Genomic DNA, 20,656 nt, shown 5'->3' with positions numbered 1-20,656 from the left:
TAGTTTTGAAGGCCATATCTTGCTAAGGATGTAAAATGACTTGAAGCAATTCAGAGAAAAGCGACCAAAATGGTATGTGGTTTGTGTAGCATGACATATGAGGAGAGACTTGATGACCTGAACATGTATACCATGGAGAAAAGAAGAGACAGGGGCGATATGATTCAGACATTCAAATATTTGAAAGGTATTAACCTACAAAGAAACCAATAGGTTGCAGGGGGGCTGACTCAGGAATAATGTCAGGAAGTACTTTTTCACAGAGAGGGTTGTAGATACCTGGAATGCCTCCGATGGAAGGTGGTGAAGATGAAAATAGTAACGGAATTCAAAAATGTGTGGGATAAACACAAAGCAATCCTGTTTAGAAGGTATAGAACCAAACAAGTTTAGCGGTGATTAGATGGCAACACCAGTAACTGGGAAGTGAAGCCAGTGTTGGGCAGATTTCTATGGTCTGTGACCTGATCATGGCTGTACAAATTCCGTTTCAGTAACTGGACAGATAGGTCAGTGCTGGGCAGACTTCTATGGTCTGTGCCCTGAAAATGGCAAAGACAAGTCAAATCAAGATCATATAGAGGGACATAATCGAAAGGGACGCCCAAGTTTTGCTGAGGGTGTCCTCGCAAAACGTCCCAATGGAGGGGCGGGGAAACCCTTATTATCGAAACAAGAGGGATGTCCATCTTTTGTTTTGATAATACGGTTGGGGACACCCAAATCCTGAAATTTAGGTCGTCTTTATACTTGGTCGTTTCTGATTTTCAGCGATAATGGAAACCAAGGACGTCCATCTCAGAAACAACCAAATGCAAGCCCTTTGGTCGTGGGAGGAGCCAGCATTTGTAGTGCACTGGTCCCCCTGACATGCCAGGACACCAACCGGGCACCCTAGGAGGCACTGCAGTGGACTTCAGAAATTGCTCCCAAGTCCATAGCTCCCTTACTTTGTGTGCTGAGCCCCCAAAACCCACTACCCACAACTGTGCACCACTACCATAGCCCTTAAGGGTGAAGGGGGGCACTTAGATGTGGGTTTGTGGTGGGTTTTGGAGGGCTCACATTTATCACCACAAGTGTAACAGGTAGGGGGGATGGGCTTGGGTCCGCCTGCCTGAAGTGCACTGCAGTACCCACTAAAACTGCTCCAGGGACCTGCATACTGCTGTGATGGACCCGAGTATGACATTTGAGGCTGGCAAAAAATATTTTGAAAGATATTTTTGAGGGTGGGAGAGGGTTCGTGACCACTGGGGGAGTAAGAAGAGGTCATCCTCGATTCTATCCGGTGATCATCTGGTCAGTTCAGGCACCTTTTTGTGCCTTGGTCGTAAAAAAACAGGACCATGTAAAGTCGTCCAAGTGCTCGTCAGGGATGCCCTTTTTTTTCCATTATGCGTCACGGATGCCCATGTGTTAGGCACACCCAATTCCCGCTTTTGCTACGCCTCCAACACCCCCCTCCCCCCAGTGATCTTTGGTCGTCCCTGCGACAGAAAGCAGTTGGGGATGCCCAAAATCGGCTTTTGATTATACTGATCTGGGCGATCCATCTCTTTCAAAAATGAGCCTGGTAGTATAGTATCACATCATACTATACTATGAGTTTATCTTTTTGGGCAGACTGGATGGACCATACAGGTCTTTATCTGCCATCATCTACTATGTTATTTCACACCATTCCATGTTTTGATGTTTAGTTTTGTCAGTTTTCAGTATACCAAGTAACCATTCTGTTTCTCGGTTTTTGCAGTATAGGGCTCCTCTGTAATTAGACACAGTCCCCCCCCCCCCCAAAATTCAGCAGGTGGTGGTGAGCATTTTGCTGCCCACTGCCGACATTATTTCCGGATATTCAGTGTTGGGCTCTGTACGGGCTTTGGCATTGAATAATTGGGGGGGGGGGTTGAGCAGACTAACACATAGCTGGCTAAGTCAATATTCAGCTCTTGCCTGCATAAACTAAATCACTTAAAAATAGAATTGCTATTTATGATGCCCGATGTAAGCTGTTTACTTATGCAGCGAGTGGCTGAATATTGGCACTTAACCTGACTTCGCCCCTTGAATGCCCACAAGTTAGCCGATTTTGAATTTGGCACTAGTTTTCAGCAAAGATAACTGGTTAAGTGCTGCTGAAAATGACCGTATAGTTGCAAACAAGCGATTTAACTGGTCGGCGGCCATTCCCGGGCAATTAAATTGTTTTGAATATTGGCCGGAGTGGTGTCAATATTCATCTCACCAATGTGTCCATCCTCTGAGCCCTCCAGTCTTATAGGTAACAGGCTTTATATCCCTGTGTCCGTCCCCTGAGCCCTCCAGTCCTACCGGTAGCAGGCTCTGTATCCCTGTGCCCATCTCTTGAGCCCCTCCAGTCCTACAGGTAGCAGGCTCTGTATCCCGTGTCCATCTCCTGAACCCTCCAGTCCTAGAGGTGACAGGCTTTGTATCCCTGTGTTCCATCCCATCATCCCATACAGTTGTTCAGTGCCCTCCCCTAGCCATTGCTTTCATTACATACAATAGCCCAATAGCACTTGATACCTGTTCATTTTTTTTCTGAAGCGTCTGTCACAGATGAGAATGTCCTCTTAAGGGGGGGTGGGGGGGAGGGGATAGAATGAAATCCTAATGAGAGATGGGTGTGACTGATCTTCATTGTGCTGAGCCCTTTCGGCTTTATTTTATGTATTTTCATCACAGAGAATTTTACCTGTTGATTTTAATATGCTAGTTCCTCCTTGTCCCTCTTTGAGCACCCCTTTTCAGATCACAGTTGTTGAACGAGTGACAAAAGAGTGAGATCCAAAGTAAAAAAACACACAAAAAAACAAAAAAAAAATCACAAAAGGCCTACAAGAATGGAACAAACTCAGCACGGACCATGTTTTGGCATGTCCTCAGGGGTCAAAGTGAATGATTACTCTAGATGCTAAATGTTGAAAGGTACTAGAAAAGCCCTTTATAGAAGTGCTGCTAAAAGCAATCAGTTATCTAATAAAAAAAATGCCGAAGCATCCCTGAACTTAAAAGCTGCTCATACTCAGCAATTCAAATCAATGGCTTAGCAAGACAAATCACCATAGTGAATGCTGTGATGGTAGTTCCCACCCTCAGCAGGTGCCATTTCCAGCACTACAAAAATATTTTGTATTTTTGTTGTGCTGGGGCTTACCTGGTGGTAATCAGAGCACAGGAGCCCTTACCATCACCTAAATGGGTGACAGTAAGGGCTCCCCCCAGAAATGGGCACACACCAATCTCTGTGATTAGTGCAGGGCCATTTCCTTAAAAAAAAAAAAAAACCCAGCCTTTTACCCACTGCAGTAAAAGGGGGCCTTGGTGTGCGTCAAAAACACATACCAACGCTACTGCAGGCCCCTTTTTACCATAGCTTGGTAAAAGGGGCCCAAAGTTAGGAGCATAAATCCTTTGAATAATGGTCCCTTGCAGTTTTCCTGATCTCTGCAAAGCTTCACAGGAGCAGAGGAAAATGTTATTGCTCTGCGGACGTTTTAGCTCTTGACGCTTCTTTCCTTTTACAGTTTCCTTGCAAATGTTTGGCTTGAAATCAGAATAAACAGAGGCCCCCTGATATTCAAAACAACTTAACCAGCCAGGAACAGCTCCTGGTCGGTTAAATAGAGTTTAAGTGCCTAACCATGGATATTCAGGGCTAAACCGACTATGTTGAGCTGTCAAAACAGGCTGCTTAAATATCAGGCCTGTCTTTGACCACTAAAAAGTTAATCGGTTAGTGCTGAATATCGGCATAGCCAGTTAACTTTTTAGTGGCTGCAATAAACCTGGATAGTCAACACCAGTTGCTGGAAACGGCCCAGAATTGAATATCCAGGCTTAGTGCCGATCACTTATGCGGATTGCCTTCCACGCGTTGAATATCGGCCCCAATGTCTTCTTTGATCTTATTCAACTTTGCTTTCCTGGTCTCTCATAGAGTAGTATCATTGCAGGGTTGGGTTGGAGCTAATCCTTTTCAGCTGAGAAAATGAGGTACCCCTTCTCTAAGGGACCCTTTTGCTAAAGGTTAGCATGTGCTAATGCATATTATCAGTGGCTCATAGGTATAAAATAGGATGCACAGCATTTTGGGGTCCTTTTACTAAAGGGTCACGTGGCAACCCAGAACTACCACTGGCCCAACGTGGCTCCCGGCGGTAATTCCACCTTCAGTGCATGCCATTTCTGGGGCTATGAAAAATACCTCTATAATTTCTAGCACAGCGCTAACCCAGCGGTAATCAGCTCTGCCCGATTACTGAGGGAGCCCTTACTGCCAAAAGGATGAGGCCTTCACAAGTGATGTCCAATATCTATACAAAAAAGAGGAAGCAAACTCCAAAAACATCCATCTATACTTAATTAACATTGCACCCACTAAACTGTGTTGTTGAAAACTATCACTAAGTAGAAAATGATGGCCAATAGCTACAGGAAGAAATAACAGGTAGAGGAAGTAAGAGAAACCTCAAGGTACAGGAGGATACACAAAATGTAGGGCCTGTAATTGAGTGTGACTCTTCAGTGTATCAGAGGATTCTCAGTAGGTGGTCCCTATAAGCATAACAACTCACCGTACTGGATTCTCTCCGTGGGGATGGAGTGTAAGTGTACACCTCATATAGAAGGAGAAAGAGAGTGAGGTCTGTGAATGAGTGTCATATTCAAAGTTATTCAAAGTCGTTAAATCGCGACAGGATTGTGAAAAATTACAAGAGGACCTTACGAGACTGGGAGACTGGGCGGCTAAATGGCAGATGATGTTTAATGTGAGCAAATGCAAGGTGATGCATGTGGGAAAAAAGAACCCGAATTATAGCTACGTCATGCAAGGTTCCACGTTAGGAGTTACGGACCAAGAAAGGGATCTGGGTGTCGTCGTCGATAACACACTGAAACCTTCTGCTCAGTGTGCTGCTGCGGCTAAGAAAGCGAATAGAATGTTGGGTATTATTAGGAAAAGTATGGAAAACAGGTGTGAGGATGTTATAATGCCGTTGTATCGCTCCATGGTGCGACCGCACCTTGAGTATTGTGTTCAATTCTGGTCGCCGCATCTCAAGAAAGATATAGTAGAATTGGAAAAGGTGCAGCGAAGGGCGACTAAAATGATAGCGGGGATGGGACGACTTCCCTATGAAGAAAGACTAAGGAGGCTAGGGCTATACAGCTTGGAGAAGAGACGGCTGAGGGGAGACATGATAGAGGTATATAAAATAATGAGTGGAGTGGAACAGGTGGATGTGAAGCATCTGTTCACGCTTTCCAAAAATACTAGGGGGCATGCGATGAAACTACAGTGTAGTAAATTTAAAACAAATCGGAGAAAATTTTTCTTCACCCAACGTGTAATTAAACTCTGGAATTCGTTGCCGGAGAAAGTGGTGAAGGCGGTTAGCTTAGCAGAGTTTAAAAAGGGGTTGGACGGTTTCCTAAAGAACAAGTCCATAAACCGCTACTAAACGGACTTGGAAAAATCCAAAATTCCAGGAATAACATGTATAGAATGTTTGTATGTTTGGGAAGCTTGCCAGGTGCCCTTGGCCTGGATTGGCCGCTGTCGTGGACAGGATGCTGGGCTCGATGGACCCTTGGTCTTTTCCCAGTATGGCATTACTTATGTACTTATATTCATGTGAATGGGAGACTTTCAAAACATTGGACCCCTGATTGTGTACAGCAAAATTCTGATAACTGGAGTCCCCTAACTTATTGTGACCCGTACCAAGGGCGGGGCGGTGGAGGCAGTCCGCCCCGGGTGCACGCTGCTGGAGGGGGGTGCAGAGAGCAGCTACGCACCTGTCGACTCCGCTGGTTCCCTGCTCCCTCTGCCCCGGAACAGGTTACTTCCTGTTCTGGGGCAGAGGGAGCCAGTGGAGCCGAGAGCTGCGCGGCTGCTCCCAGCAGCTAAGAATGCACCCATGGGGGGGGGGGGGGTTGATGCACCGGGGGGTGTCATTGCGCCGGGGGGGAGGGGTGCGAATCGGCGATCCGCCCTGGGTGGCAGCCGACCTAGGATCGTCACTGAGTCTTAGTGTATGGGACTCTGGCTGTCTCTAGCAGGATTCTCAGAAAGGTGGACCCCTAACTGATCATGAGCCATCAGAAATTCCCACACTGTGGAGGACCTGACTGATAATGAGTAGCTGCAGTAAGGCACTTCCTCTCTGAGGATAAGTTCATATGAGTAAATACTTTATAAATACATAAGTACGTAAGTATTGCCATACTGGGACAGACCAAAGGTCCATCAAGCCCAGCATCCTGTTTTCAACAGTGGCCAATCCAGGTCACAAATACCTGGCAAGATCCCAAAAAAGTACAAAACATTTTATGCTGCTTATCTGATCTGATCCTCTCCACCATTATCCACCCTCTCTGCTGCATATCATCTTATGCTACTACTATAATTAAATTTTGCTGTTTCCAAATTTATCTCACTGTGCATTATACTGACATTTGGTTCTTTAACTATAGTTAGGGCAGAATTAAGGCATAGGTAAATTAGGCACATGTGTAGGGTACAAACGGTTAGGCGGCATCCTCTCAAAGGTGTATAACTCAGTGGCTCTCAAGGCAGATTTGTGCCCTGGATAAGCATATGTTGGGGGAGAAGGGAATAGAGCCACTGCTGCTTGTCTACTCTTCTCTCTCCCTGGGCTTTGCCCTTCAGTCAGTGAGAAGCACTTCTTACCTGCTGCAAAGCTGCCAAGGGGGCCCAACAACTCAGCAGGAGATTTAGGGTCTGCCCCTAGCTCCACCTATTGCTCCACCCCCAACATAGCTGATTTGCAGCCAGTGGCTATAGGAGTGGTCTCAAGAAACTACTCAAAATTTAAAGGTGAAGGCTCAACAACACTCTGGTTAGAGGAGGAAAGTGATCTCAGCATACTGTGACAAGAAAAACACAAAGTTCTTCTTCTCATAACTCAGAGGCACACAGTGAAAAAGTAATCACTGATCCCAACCCCCCCCCCCCCCAAAAAAAAAAAAAAAAAAAGATTTTTTAAAAATATTTTAACTTGCAAATCAATTTTATGGTATTTAATAATGAATTTTCTCTTTACATGTTCACTCAAAAGCCCATCTAATATAATCCTGCAGCAAAAATATAAAAATACTCGGGACTTATCTGGGTAATGCAATGTTCGTATAGCAGCCACGATATCCCAGCATAGCACAGTGTGGTCCCGACAGACCCGTTTCGTGGTAGCTTCTTCAGGAAACCCACTGGTAATGGCTGTACTGCTGCTGGACTGTCTTTCTTCTATGTTTGTGCAGCGCTGCGTATGCCTTGTAGCGCTATAGAAATGCTAAATAGTAGTAGTAGTAGTAGTAGAAATATCTGCTCCCCTGTTAATGAAGAGCAGGAAATGCCTTTATAAAACATCACCTCCTGCTGCTGTGGGGCATGGGATCAGCAGTAGCAGGAGATGGTGCTTTATGAAGGCACTCCCTGCTGTCGCTGGATGGGAGGCCACTCAGCGGGAGATCCTGATTTCCTGGCGGGAAATGACCTTAGGCAAACAAACACGTAGAATGCCATTATAATGTAAGTACATTTTAAAATTCTCACAAATGGGGCCTTGTGTAGCTCTGACCACAAAAGAAACTGACAGAGGGGGACGCAGCAGCAGACCTGCCAAGTCTCCCGGAGACTCCCGCTTTCGCAGGTCATTTCCCTCCAAGAAATCAGGATCTCCCGCTGAGTGGCCTCCCGTCCAGCAGCACCAGGGAGAGCCTTCATAAAACACCATCTCCTGCTGATGCCTCCTATTACTGCATTACTGCTCCCCCTGGTGATGGGGTTAGGTATTACACTAGATAATAAAATTGATGTTAGTGAGTCATGGCCGATGATAGGAGTTTCCCAGAAAAACTCAACGCCAACTGGGAGATTTAACATTAAAATTAAGTTTATTGTAATATTAACAGTAGGATGTTACAAAGTTATAATCCAATAAATATCAACCATACTTTTACAATCTGTTTCGGAATCTCAGTTACAATATAAGACAATGACATAAGAACCATTACAGATAAGTATAATTACAACTATTCAAGAGAATGTTCTACTAAACTTATTCAGTGAAATTAATTCAAACAACCAAAAAGAAGAACCAACCCTTCGTAGAAGCGCAGAATCAGGGAAACTAAAGTAGGGACGGACACATAGCCTTCTAAGGGTCCTGTTTACTAAGCAGCGTTAAAGGCATGTTAAGATTTTTTTTTTTTTTAATTTATAAATTTTATTGAACATCAATCAATTTAACAACAGTTTGGAGCCCATGACTCCCCCAACTTTCCAACCAGGTAAACTTCAGTCCAGTTCCACAAGTGTTTTCGCCCTCCCCCCCTCCCTCCCCCCCACCTTTCCCTCCCCCCCCCCACCCTTCCCACCCTTCAAAACTGTTGCTTAAACAGTCCTACTCTCTATGTTCCCAGTAAAGAGTGTCTCCAATTGCATCCATTCATCAGCAGTGGAACAATATCTCCCTCTACGCCTGTCCGTCATCTTTTCCATAGCCGCTATTATCTTAAGCCTCTCCACCCAATCCTTCCCCGTGGGGCCCTTTGTTTGTTTCCAATGTAAGGCCACCATAGCTTTCGCCGCAGCCATACCCATTCGTTTTAGTCTGCATTGCCATCTCTTCCCCCTCCTATTGCCCCAACCCAACAAGCACCACTTAGGATCACATGTTAAGATTTTTAACGCACGTTAGCCATGTATACGTGTTAACCATGTTTGTGCCTACTATATCCCTATAGGCGCCTGAGCAGACTTATACGGTCTGTGCCAGAACCGGTGGTGGGAGGCGGGGCTGGTGGTTGGGAGGCGGGGATAGTACTGGGCAGACCTACACTGTCTGTGCCCTGAAGAGGATAGGTACAAATCAAGGTAGGGTATACACAAAAAGTAGCACATGTGAGTTTATCTTGTTGGGCAGACTGGATGGACCGTGCAGGTCTTTTTCTGCCGTCATCTACTATGTTACATGGTTAGTGCTCGCACTAAGTGTAGGCGTGCTAAAAACACTAACCTACCTTAGTAAACAGGGCCCTAAGTGAAGTCCACAAAAGCACTCCAGAGGCACTGAACTGTGTTTCAGCTTGCATTACCTGCTTCAGGAGTCCTACAACTTTTAGAGTGCTTCTCAAGTTATATCTGTTAATGGTTCACATGAAAAGTCTTCAAATATCCCTTTGTATATAATACCCAAAGTTTGTAATGCAGTCTGATAAAACAGCACAGGAGCCAGATACTTTAAATTCTATTTCTTGTTTTGTTTTACAGGTTCAGAATCCATCCTGCCACAAGCTTTCCAGCAAGTATGTTTTTTATTTTCTTCACTGTTCTCTCTGTGCTCTCTATTTCTTTACACTTCTGTGTATGGTCCTGTCCTGATAGTGCATATGTTCTAAATACCTCAGCCCTTTTATTGTGATCCAACTCTCTTGTGTTGGCTAGCTAGCAGGCCTCATTGGCTTCCAACGATGTCAGGACTCTCACAGGTAGACATTCCCCTTTCATAGACACCTACTCTCCTGACTTTACACAAGAAGGAAAACCTGTCTCCCTATATGTTTGTTTGTAATTTTTTTGTATATTCTTCTTCACCAGTGTTACAGTTGTCTAACTATACCCTTTAAGAGAAATGGATGATTAGGAACCCTGACTTCTCCCATCCCTTCATCTTTCTACAGTGTTCCTTTATTTCCATGCTCCACATTCACTCTTCACCTTTCTCACTTGTTTACAGTAACCTTTATGTTTCTCTCTGACCTCAGCTCAGTCAGACATTTCTCTGATTTGTACACAAGACTGTTTTCCAACATTGTCAGAACCAAAACTGTCTGACAAGTTCAAGTACAAGACAATGAATGCACAAACAAATGAACCTTCTTTTGTTACTCAGAAATATTTTATTCTTCATAAATAAATGTTTGTTCTTGTATAAGTAAAATTGTCTCTCGCTTTCCAGTCTCAGCTTCACACAGAAAAAGGCCTCTTCTGTTTACCAAAGCCAAATGTGAGCTCAAGAATTTAATTAATACTAACACTAACTCAGTCAGACTTCACCCACCAGAGACAAAACTTTCTTAAAACTAACTTAAATCTGGTTACCCACACAGAGCACATCATCAAAAACCCTGCTCACACAGTATTTATTATCCGTCCAACTGTCCAGCATGGCAGCTTATGTTTATTTAAAAATTTCTAAACTGCCTCTTATGACAAGCAGATCTAAGCTGTGTACAGCAGTGGCGTTCCTGGGGGGGGGGGGGCGCGGTCCGGTCCACTCCAGGTGCACGCCGCTGGGGGGGGGGGGGGGGTGCCGCCCATGCCTGTCCTTCATTCGTTCCTTGCTCCCTCTGCCCCGGAACAGGACTGTTCCGGGGCAGAGGGAGCATGGAACGAACGAAGGACAGGTGCGCGCGGCACCCCCCCCCCCCCCAGTGGCGTGCACCCGGGGGGGGGGTCGCGCTGCATCCAGGGGGGGGGGGCTGCACCCGGGGGGCGGGGTGCATCAGTGATCCGCCCCGGGTGTCAGCCCCCCTAGGAACGCCACTGGTGTACAGACTAAAAACAACAAGGAAAGGAACTCAGGGCCAGATGCACTAAACTTAAAACTTAATGATCCATTAACGAGCAAGCAGTAAACAGTGGCATGCACTAAAGGCTTCTCCAAGCCATTTTCCAATCACGGTAGCAGCTAATGAAAACGGAATGCAGATGATCCAAAGGCTATTGCAAGGCTATTATAATGAGATGCACTACGGTTTTCCGATCCCCTTACCGTGAAAAAACTAACGTGAGGTCTACACCTCTCATTGGGGCAAATCGGAAGAAAAAAAATGTAGTCAGGGACGTCCTTTTTGGACGTCCTTCACCTGGGAACCCCCCCCCCCCCCCCCCCACACACACACCAAAGACGTTCTTTTTGGACGTCCTTTACTAAAAACCTGTGCCACCCAAAAGGAAGACGCCACACACGGCCTGCTGCAGGAAGGCTGTGATGCAGCTCGATCCTAGCAGGAGAGTGCAGTTGAGGACACCCATCCAAAAAGACGTCCTTTTTGCACGTCCTCCCCCCCCCCCCCAAATAATAAAAACAGCCTTTTTGGACGTCAGCTGAGAGACCTGGAAGTCTCTTATCTTCTCACCCTTCTATTGAGCACCTTTCCGAGCATCTGGTAGGTCTGTCAGGTCCTTAAACAACAACCTTATTTGAGTTTTTTTTTGTAAAATGAGCTGCGGCTGAGGGTGGAGGTGGTACCTTTTCTGACTCTATTTGGACGTCTTTCAATTATGCCCCTCCTCCAGGTCTCTCTCAGCCAATCACAGCGCATTTAGCTGACACCAGGGACAGCTAAACGCGCTGTGATTGGCTGAGAGAGACCTGGAGGAGTGGCATCGGACATGCTGCGGACAGGAGAGAGATTGTTTCCCCGATCTCCGGCTTGCAGATGCGGGATGCAGGAGAGAAGGTGTGCCTCGGCAGAGACGTCCTTCTCGGTCCCCTGCAACTTGCTGCTGGAGGTAGAGCGAAGGGGGCTTGTGATCTTTTACACACACACACTCACATCTCTTGCCCCCTCCCCCCCTTCATTGTTCTGCCTGGAGAGCCAGAGCTGGGTTCAAGGCCACATGTGCTCCTGTCATCATTCACATTTCTGCTCCAAGTGCAATCCGGAGTGGCAGCTCTCCATCTCTGACGCACGTGCCCAGGCTCCTGCTTCCAGCTAGGCTCGGGGGCCCCTTCCACCGCCTCTGTGCAGCAGATGCTTGTCAGAGACGTCCTTTTTTTTTTTTTATGAAGGATGTCCATAAAGGATGTCCTTGGCATGCACAGAGCAGCCAACATAACACTTGGCTGCTCTTCGCATGCTTGACCCGGCCGACTGGCTGACTGTTTACCGATGGAATAGAGAATGCAAGTGAGCTACAACGAGCAGCTCATTTGCATTCCTTTTCCTTGATGCATGCCCGTTCCTTACCGATTCGCTATGGGAATCGGTAAGGGAAGGGCTCTAACAATTGTCAAATGGTAAAGGAGACCACAAACATTCAAGCTTAGACATCCTTTAAATTATTTTTTTTTTTAAATGCAGGAATACCTTAGGAAACTGGAACACTGCACATCCAAATGGCAGATGAAATTTGAAGTAGACAAATGCAAAGTGATGCACATTGGGAAGAATAATCTGAATCATAGTTATCTGATGCTAGGGTCCATCTTAGCAGTAAGCACTTAAGAAAAAGACCTAGGTGTCATTGTAGACAATATGCTGAAATCTTCTACCCAGTGTGCAGCATTGGCCAAAAAAGCAAACAGGATGCTAGGAATTATTAGGAGAGAGATGCAAAATAAGACCAAAAATATTATAATGCCTCTGTATCGCTCCATGGTGCGACCTCACCATGAGTATTGTATTCAATACTGGTTGCCATATCTCAAAAAAGATATAGCAGAATTAGAAAAGGTTCAAAGAAGAGCAACTAAAATGATAGAGGGGATGAAACTGCTCCCATATGAAGAAAGGCTAAAGAGGTTAGGGCTGTTCAGCTTGGAAAAGAGACAGCTGAGGGGGAATATGACTGAGGTCTACAAAATCCTGAGTGGTGTAGAATGGGTAAAAATGAATCGACTTTTCACTCTTTCAAAAAGTACAAAGACCAAAGGACACTCAATGAAATTACATGGAAATATTTTAAAAACAAATAGGAGGAAATATTTTTTCACTTAAAGAATAGTTAAGTTCTGGAACTCGTCGGAGGAGAATGTGGTAACGGCAGTTAGCGTATCTGGGTTTAAAAAAGGTTTGGACAAGTTCCTCGAGGAAAGATCCATAGTCTGTTATATTGAGATGGACATGGGGGAAGCCACTGCTTGCTCTCAGATTAGTAGCATGGAATGTTGCTACTAATTGGGTTTATGCCAGGTACTTGGGACTTGGATTGTCCACTGCTGGAATCAGGTTACTGGACTAAATGGACCATTGGTCTGACCCAGTATGGTTGTTCTTATGTACTCAAGCAGTGTGGCTAGAGAATCAGCTGCACCCACAAAGGAAATAGTAAATAAAAGAGAAAGATGATCATTGTTTAAAATTAATAAATAAAGTTTGAAAAAGAGAAAAAAAAAAAAAAAAAGAAAGAAAGAAAGATGATGATCGGTACTGTGGCCATATGCCAGCACAAAAAAGAAGTGATTTAAACCTAAGAAAAGAGTGTTCTAGATGAATTGTTGAAGGAAGATAATTCCATAGTCTCAGAGAGAGGAAAAAGAAAGCAGAATGGCAGGTGGATTCCCAACGCACATTCTTAGGGTTAGGCAAGATCGAACGATTAGAGTAGAGTGAACGCAACAAGCGAGATGGGTTATATGAGGTGACAGCTATGAGGGCTCACCTAGATGGAAAGCTTTATGAGTTAAACTAAGGATCTTAAACGAGATCTGAAAACTAATAGGAAGCCAGTGGAGTTGAGTGAGAAGAGGGGTAATATGGTCAAATTTTTTTAGCTCTACACAAGAGCCTTGCTGCCGTATTCTGGACAGTTTGAAGGCATTTATCCCTCTGTTTACTAAACCGCGCTTGCGGTTGCCGCACACTGATGCTGACACAGCCCATTCACTTTGAATGGGCAATGTCGGCATTGTGGCGCGGCTTAGTAAACAGGGGGATAATTTGAGAATGGGGAAGGCTGGCATAGACTACATTACAGTATTGAAATCACGAGATAAGAAAGGCGTGACAGGTTGTGTATAGAGCAGAGAAATAGAGAAGATTGTGAAGGAAACAAACTTTCACCTGAGAATCTGACCACGATGCAGCACAGGCTGCACAAAGCCACTGAAGACTGCTTTGCTGTCCTTACTTGCCTGACAAACCCCTTACAAAACACAAATAAAAAAAACACCCCTTTTTTCTTTACCTTGCCAGGGTCTTCCTTTCTACTCCAAACTCCTGATTTTCCTTTGCACTGGCTCACTTTATGCTGCATGCATCTGCCCACAAGCTGGCAGATGTTCGCCCTGTGGATGGTCCTGGCTTGATTTCTTCTTGTGCAAATGCACACATAGCACTCCACCAATTGCCCCCTACCTGGCTCCAAAAATATTCAGGGAAGTCTTTCAGGCCTTTCCTCAGCTTTCACCAGTGTCTCCTGACTCCACTCCTGCCCCTGATACAGGCTGGCTCAGACTAGGCCTGCTTGGGCACAATTTGAGATTCTTTCCCTCTGCGCCGATGTCCAGCCAGGCCGAAGCCCCAAACTCTCCATCTCCCCTCTGCCGTCTTCAGCCACAACTAATGCACCTCTCCTTCCCTGGCTCTCTCTCACGTTGCCGTCCCCCAAACCGCCAGCATCTGCATGGCCTGAGTATCCCTGCTCCTGCTCTCTCCCTGCTACAACCAGGATCTCATGCACACATACACACGCACACAACTAAGGGGTCTGCAGCGGGAGTTACAGCATCAGCCTGCCTCTGCCGCCAGACCCCAACCATCGATGCCTCTGAGGTAAATTTTCTTTAAAAAATAAATGTAACCCTGTAGGGTTACATTAACTACATTAGCCAGTTAGGTCTAGATTTTATATATCATACCTAAAAAAACTGCCCCCCCCCAAAAAAAAGAATATGCCTATACCTACTTCTAGATTTAGGTGTACTTTATAGAATATGTCTAAATTTCATTGCAGTTTATAGAATATGCCAAAAAGCCATCTACACAACTAAATTTAGTTGTGGGCATTTACGCCAAGTAAAAATTGGTTTAAATGCCAACACCTAAATTAGGCGTGGACCAGGTATATTCTATAACAATGTGCATAGATTTGAGATCTGCCCATTCCACATCCATGGCCACACCCCTTTTCAGCTATGTACATTAGAGTTTACATGCATCACTTTACAGAATATACTTATACAGTTGTGCACGGAAATTCTAATTAATTCCAATTAGTGTAATTTCTTATTAATTGGCAAATATTGGCGCTAAATGTCTTGTTAGCTAATTAAGTTGTGCGTGCAAATCCAGAATACAACTTAAGTTGCACTATTTAGAGTGTTCAGTAAGTGTAATGCACTAGCTGGTTAACATTTCCATGCCTATTCTCCACCCATGCAGTGCTTCCTGAGGTAAAAAATCTGAAAATGCAGTAATGCACAGAAACAGGTAAACTACCAGAAAACCTCTTAAGATGGTCACATGATAGCCTGTTTCTATGCATTAACCAAACATAAAGGGCTTAATATCCTTTAATACAAGGGCTTTTTATTACCTATGTACAGTTCCATCTGTTCTATTCCACTTTGGGAGAACCTCTTCAGAAGGGCAGTTAATAAAGTTTAATAAATAAATAGCACAAAACCGACTTGATCTCCAGCCTTACCCTTTCTCCCCTGCCTGTAAGGATCCTCTGCCCCAGACTTTCTTGAATCCAATTACCAGTTTTTCTTCATCACCTCTCTGTGAAGTAATATTTTCCTGTTAAGCCTGAGCATCTCCAGCCTCTTGATGTCTGTCCTTATGTATCCTTTGGAAAAAAAAGGTTGTTTTTATAACTTACAGTAAAACAAGTGTTTTCTTTTAAATCACATTCCCTTCTCACTGCTCTCCTCCAGGATATTCCTGTTTAAATCTTTTTCTACCACTTCATAAGGCCTGTAATATAGACCCTGCACCAAATTTGATAGCTTTCATCTGGGCTGCTCCTTCTTTATCTGTAGTTTGTTATATCCTGTTATATTACATTTATAGATCACATTCCTAAAGCATAGTTCAAACCAAACCAGTTTACAGCACAAAATAACGCTGTAATGATAGCAATAAACCCATAATAGATATATACATCATTAAAAATGCACACGAGCAATAAAAAAACAGAATCTATTATTAATTTAAAAGCAACATTCAGCCTCTAGACCAGGGCACTGATCCAGGTGAACCTGTTTCACTAATAATGTTCATATATCACAGTGCAGGTCAATGAAAAGATCTGGGTCACCTTCGCCCATTACAGTGATTCTGTTACTTAGATGGCACTAGACAAGATTTCCACAGCTGAGGCCTGTAAATTCTCATGGGAAGAAGATTCAACACCTACATGTATCATAATGGTAATGGCAAGTTATCACAATCACCCTTCTTCTACCCTGTGTAGAAGGGGAAACTGGCAATAATATTTCTATTCTGCAGATTCTTTGGATAAATTTAGCCAGATAAGGAACACAAATGGGCCAAACCTATAGCTCATGCTTTAAGTGTTGTTTACTCTCAAGTGGATGGTCCCTAGCTCAGTCCATGAGCCAAATCTTCTACTTCCCTGGTCAACTGGGACTTGAAATGCTGCAGAGCAGCAGTCACAGTCCTTGGGGGTTAGAGAGTCACGGTCATTACAAAAGGATGGCATTTGATGTTTGGATTCAGGGTCCATGTTTTCAGGATTCTGGAAAAAGCTCTTAATTTATTGATACCTTACGTATATATATGCACTTTACTCTCAACAGCACCTTCTTGTGCTTCCTTCAAATTCACTTTAATACAATCCACTTCTCCATTTTCAGTGTGACAGGGCCTTCCCTATGGAGCAATCTTCCATTTTAGTTACTTTTAGTACCATCTTATGGCTTGAAGAACCACTAATTTGGAAAATCCTTTGGCACTTGATGCTGTCATAGCCCCTTGGTAGTAGAGCATGGGTGAGACTCTGTGAACACATAGAGGGGCATAATCGAATGGAGCACCCAAGTTTTCCTGAGGGTGTCCTCGCAGGACGTCCTTGCGAAGGGGCGGGGAAACCCGTATTATCGAAACAAGATGGGCGGCCATCTTTCGTTTCAATAATACGGTCGGGAACACCCAAATCTCAACATTTAGGTCGACCTTAGAGATGGTCGTCCCCAATTTTCAGCGATAATGGAAACTGAGGACGCCCATCTCAGAAACAACCAAATCCAAGCCATTTGGTCGTGGGAGGAGCCAGCATTCGTAGTGCACTGGTCCTCCTGACATGCCAGGACACCAACCGGGCGCCCTAGGGGGCACTGCAGTGGACTTCAGAAAAAGCTCCCAGGTGCATAGCTCCCTTACCTTGTGTGCTGAGCCCCCCCAACCCCCTCCCAAACCCACTAACCACAAGTGTACACCACTACCATAGCCCTTAAGGGTGAAGGGGGCACCTAGATGTGGGTACAGTGGGTTTGTGGTGGGTTTTGGAGGGCTCACATTTACCAGCACAAGTTTAACAGGTGGGGTGGGCCTGGGTCCGTCTGCCTGAAGTGCACTGCAGTACCCATTAAAACTGCTCCAGGGACCTGCATACTGCTGTCATGGAGCTAGGTATGATATTTGAGGCTGGCATAGAGGCTGGAAAAAAATATTTAAATTTTTTTTAGGGTGGGAGGGGGTTAGTGACCCCTGGGGGAGTAGGGGAAGGTCATCCCCAATTCCCTTTGGTGGTCATTTAGGGCACATTTTTGTGGCTTGGTCATAAAAAAAAAAAAGGACCAAGTAAAGTCGGCCAAGTGTTCGTCAGGGACGTCCTTCATTTTTCCATTATCGGCCAAGGACGCCCATGTGTTAAGCACGCTTCCGACATGTCCCCGTGAACTTTGGTTGTCCCCGTGACGGAAAGCAGTTGAGGATGCCCAAAATCGGCTATCGATTATGCCGATTTGGGCGACCCTGGGAGAAGGACGCCCATCTCCTGATTTGTGTCGAAAGACGGGCACCCTATTCTTTCTAAAATAAGCCTGATTGTGAACAAAACGTTGACTTCTTTTCTTTCTTTTAACTTTTATGTCATTGTAAACTACCCAGTTAGTACTTCTGATGAATGGTATATCAAATAATAAATAAACTTAGAAACTTAAAGGCCAATATGGCCCATCCATACTACCCTGCAGCAATTTGTTCATTTTAGGTTTACTCCACGTGGATCCCAATATTCTCTTCCCCTTCTTCTATTCAGGTTACCCCAGTGATTCATTTCCATCTTCTTGTTCCCAGGTTACCCATTCTATTTTGAACTCTGTTAAAGTTTGCCTCCATCACCTCCTCTGGAAGGACATTTCAGCATTTTTAACTTTTCATGAAAATAATATTTCTTGAACTTGTTCTGGAGTCTATTGCCTTGGAGCTTCCTATTGTGATCTCTAGTTCTAGAACTCTCTTACTGATGAAAAAAGGTTTGCTTCTTGTGCATGGTGAACACCTTTCAAATGTCTCTATCATATACTCCAGTGTATTAAAGAACTCAGACATGAAATTGCTGATCTGCTGTTAGTGATCCGTAACCTGTTGTTAAAATTATTCGTTGTACCTGAAGACTGGAAGGTGGCCAATATGATGCCGACTTTTAAAAAGGGATCCAGGGGTGATCCGAGAAATTACAGACCAGTGCCGGGCAAACTAGTGGAAACTATTATAAAAAATAAAATTACAGAACACGTAGACAAACATGGTTTAATGAGACATAGCCAGCTCATGGAGTCAGCCAAGGGAGGTCTTGCCTCACCAATTTGCTTCATTTCTTTTAAGGCGTGAATAAACAAACATATGGATAAAGGTGAGCTGGTTGATGTAGTGTATCTAGATTTTCAGAAAACGTTTGACAAAGCACCTCATGAGAAATCCTGAAAAAATTGAGGAGTCATGGAATAGGAGGCAATGTCCTTCTATGGATTAAGAATTGGTCATTAGACAGAAACAGAGGGAAGGGTTAAATGGCCACTTTTCTCAATGGAGGAGGGTGAAAGGTGGAGTGCTGCAGGGATCTGTACTGGAACCGGTGCTATTTAACATATTTATAAATGATCTGGAAATCGGAATGATGAGTGAGGTGATTAAATTTGCAGATGACACAAAACTATTCAATGTTGTCAAAATGCATGTGGATTATGAAAAATTGAAGGAAGACCTTAGGAAACAGGAAGACTGGGCATCCAAATGGCAGATGAAATTTAATGTGGACAAATGCAAAGTGATGTACATTGAGAAGAATAATCCAACAAGAGGGGATTGTTAAAGAACAGGTAACAGCAGTAACTGAAAATGTGGGGGCTGATATTCAAAGCATTTTAATTGGACAGAAATGACTCCTAGCCAGTTAAATCATCTATTCGGGGCTAACTACAAATTTCTAGTGGCAACTAACTGGTTAGTGCTGCTGAAAATAACCAGTTAGCACCGAATTGAAAACCAGCTATTTGAGGGGCGGTCGCGGGGCAGAGTCAACATTTGGTCATTTAAGTGCCGATATTCAATATGTAACCAGCCAGGCTAACCACTTAAATAGGAACACATAAAAAAGTCAATCTTATCTTTATGCGTTAACCCATAGCCAATTACATCACGCTCAGTGGCATCTCTAGACAGAAATATCTGGGATGGCAACAGGAGGGCAAGCTAGTTATGGAGGGAGGTAAGCCAAAGTTACATTTCCGCATATCATGCCCACCCCCATTTTTAAATTAGCAGTAGAAGATACCAGGCACTTCTATAGATAAAGAAACCTTCCCCCTCCAGCTAGTTTCAGCTACCAGGTAAACCCACCGATATAACTGATACCATTATTCGACAAATTCTTCTATGTAGAAGTAAAATTTGTATTCTCTACAACAATTGGAGGTATGGGCAACTTTTATACATGGAGGGCCGCAAGAATGTTAGTACTATTCCTAACGGGCCACAAATGAATAGAAATGACAAGTATTGACAACATTAAGTAATGTTGAAACTGGAAATGCACAGAACACCTTAGACCTTCTGTGATAAATAAACGGGTAAATATTTAACTAAGAATGATGGAAACAAACTGCTAGAGTGGCTATACCACTATACCATATTTAAAATCATGAAAATTCTTATTAATGAAATTTGTGTGGGCCATTTTCTATGTATACTTGTCTTGCGCACTGTATAAAATTCAATGGTGGAACGCAGGTTTCCAACCCTGGGATAGAATCTCAATATAAACCATGTACACAAAAACTGAAATGGAGACCCCCTTCCCCTCCGTTCTCCACCCCCCACCAAGAATATCTAAGCAGTGCAGTACTGGAAAAAGAGAAACAGAAATGTATTTTCTCCTGTACTCTGCAAAATACAAAACCAGAAAAGATATACATTTCCTAAAATGAAGACACCTCAATCTTTAAAAAGTATTAAATTATATATTACTAGTAAAAAAGGCCCGTTTCTGACACAAATGAAACGGGCGCTAGCAAGTTTTTCCTCTTAGTGTGTATGTTTTGGAGAGTGTATGTGAGAGTGACTGTGTGTGAGAGAGAGAGTGAAAGTGCGAGTGTGTGTGTGTGAGAGAGAGTGAGTCTGGGTGTGAGTTTGTCTGTGTGTGTCTGAGAATGAGAGTGTGTGCAATTGCGTATGTGAGACACAGTGTAATAGAGAGTGTGTTTCACACAGATACAGTGTGTGCGAGAGAGTGTGTGTGAGACACTGATTCTCTGTGAGACTGAGTGTATGAGACCAAGCAAGTGTGTAAGTGACTGTGTGACACATAGAGAGTGAATGTGATACACTGTGAGACATAGAGTGTGTGAGAGTGAGAGACAGAAAGACATTGTCTGTGAGAGAGAGAATGTGTGAGAGAGTGTGTGTG

General features: G+C 44.1%; 1 protein-coding gene across 9 annotated transcripts in view; it reads left to right on the top strand.

The window, feature by feature from the left end:
- CADM3 (cell adhesion molecule 3) overlaps positions 1-20,656 on the top strand; it is a 656,955-nt gene that overhangs the window by 287,792 nt on the left and 348,507 nt on the right. Inside the window, exon 1 of one of the 9 annotated variants that reach the window (XM_030187820.1) lies at positions 9,311-9,357. The exons of the other annotated variants lie outside the window; for them this stretch is intronic. The gene's annotated coding sequence lies outside the window, so the exon portion shown is untranslated. Of the gene's footprint in view, positions 1-9,310; positions 9,358-20,656 lie in introns of those variants that run through there. 9 annotated transcript variants of the gene reach the window in all.

This window comes from Microcaecilia unicolor, chromosome 14 (assembly GCF_901765095.1).
Source record: "Microcaecilia unicolor chromosome 14, aMicUni1.1, whole genome shotgun sequence".
Taxonomy (NCBI): Eukaryota; Metazoa; Chordata; class Amphibia; order Gymnophiona; family Siphonopidae; genus Microcaecilia; species Microcaecilia unicolor.
Note: the sequence above shows the minus strand (reverse complement) of the source record. Positions and strands in the feature narration are given on the sequence as shown.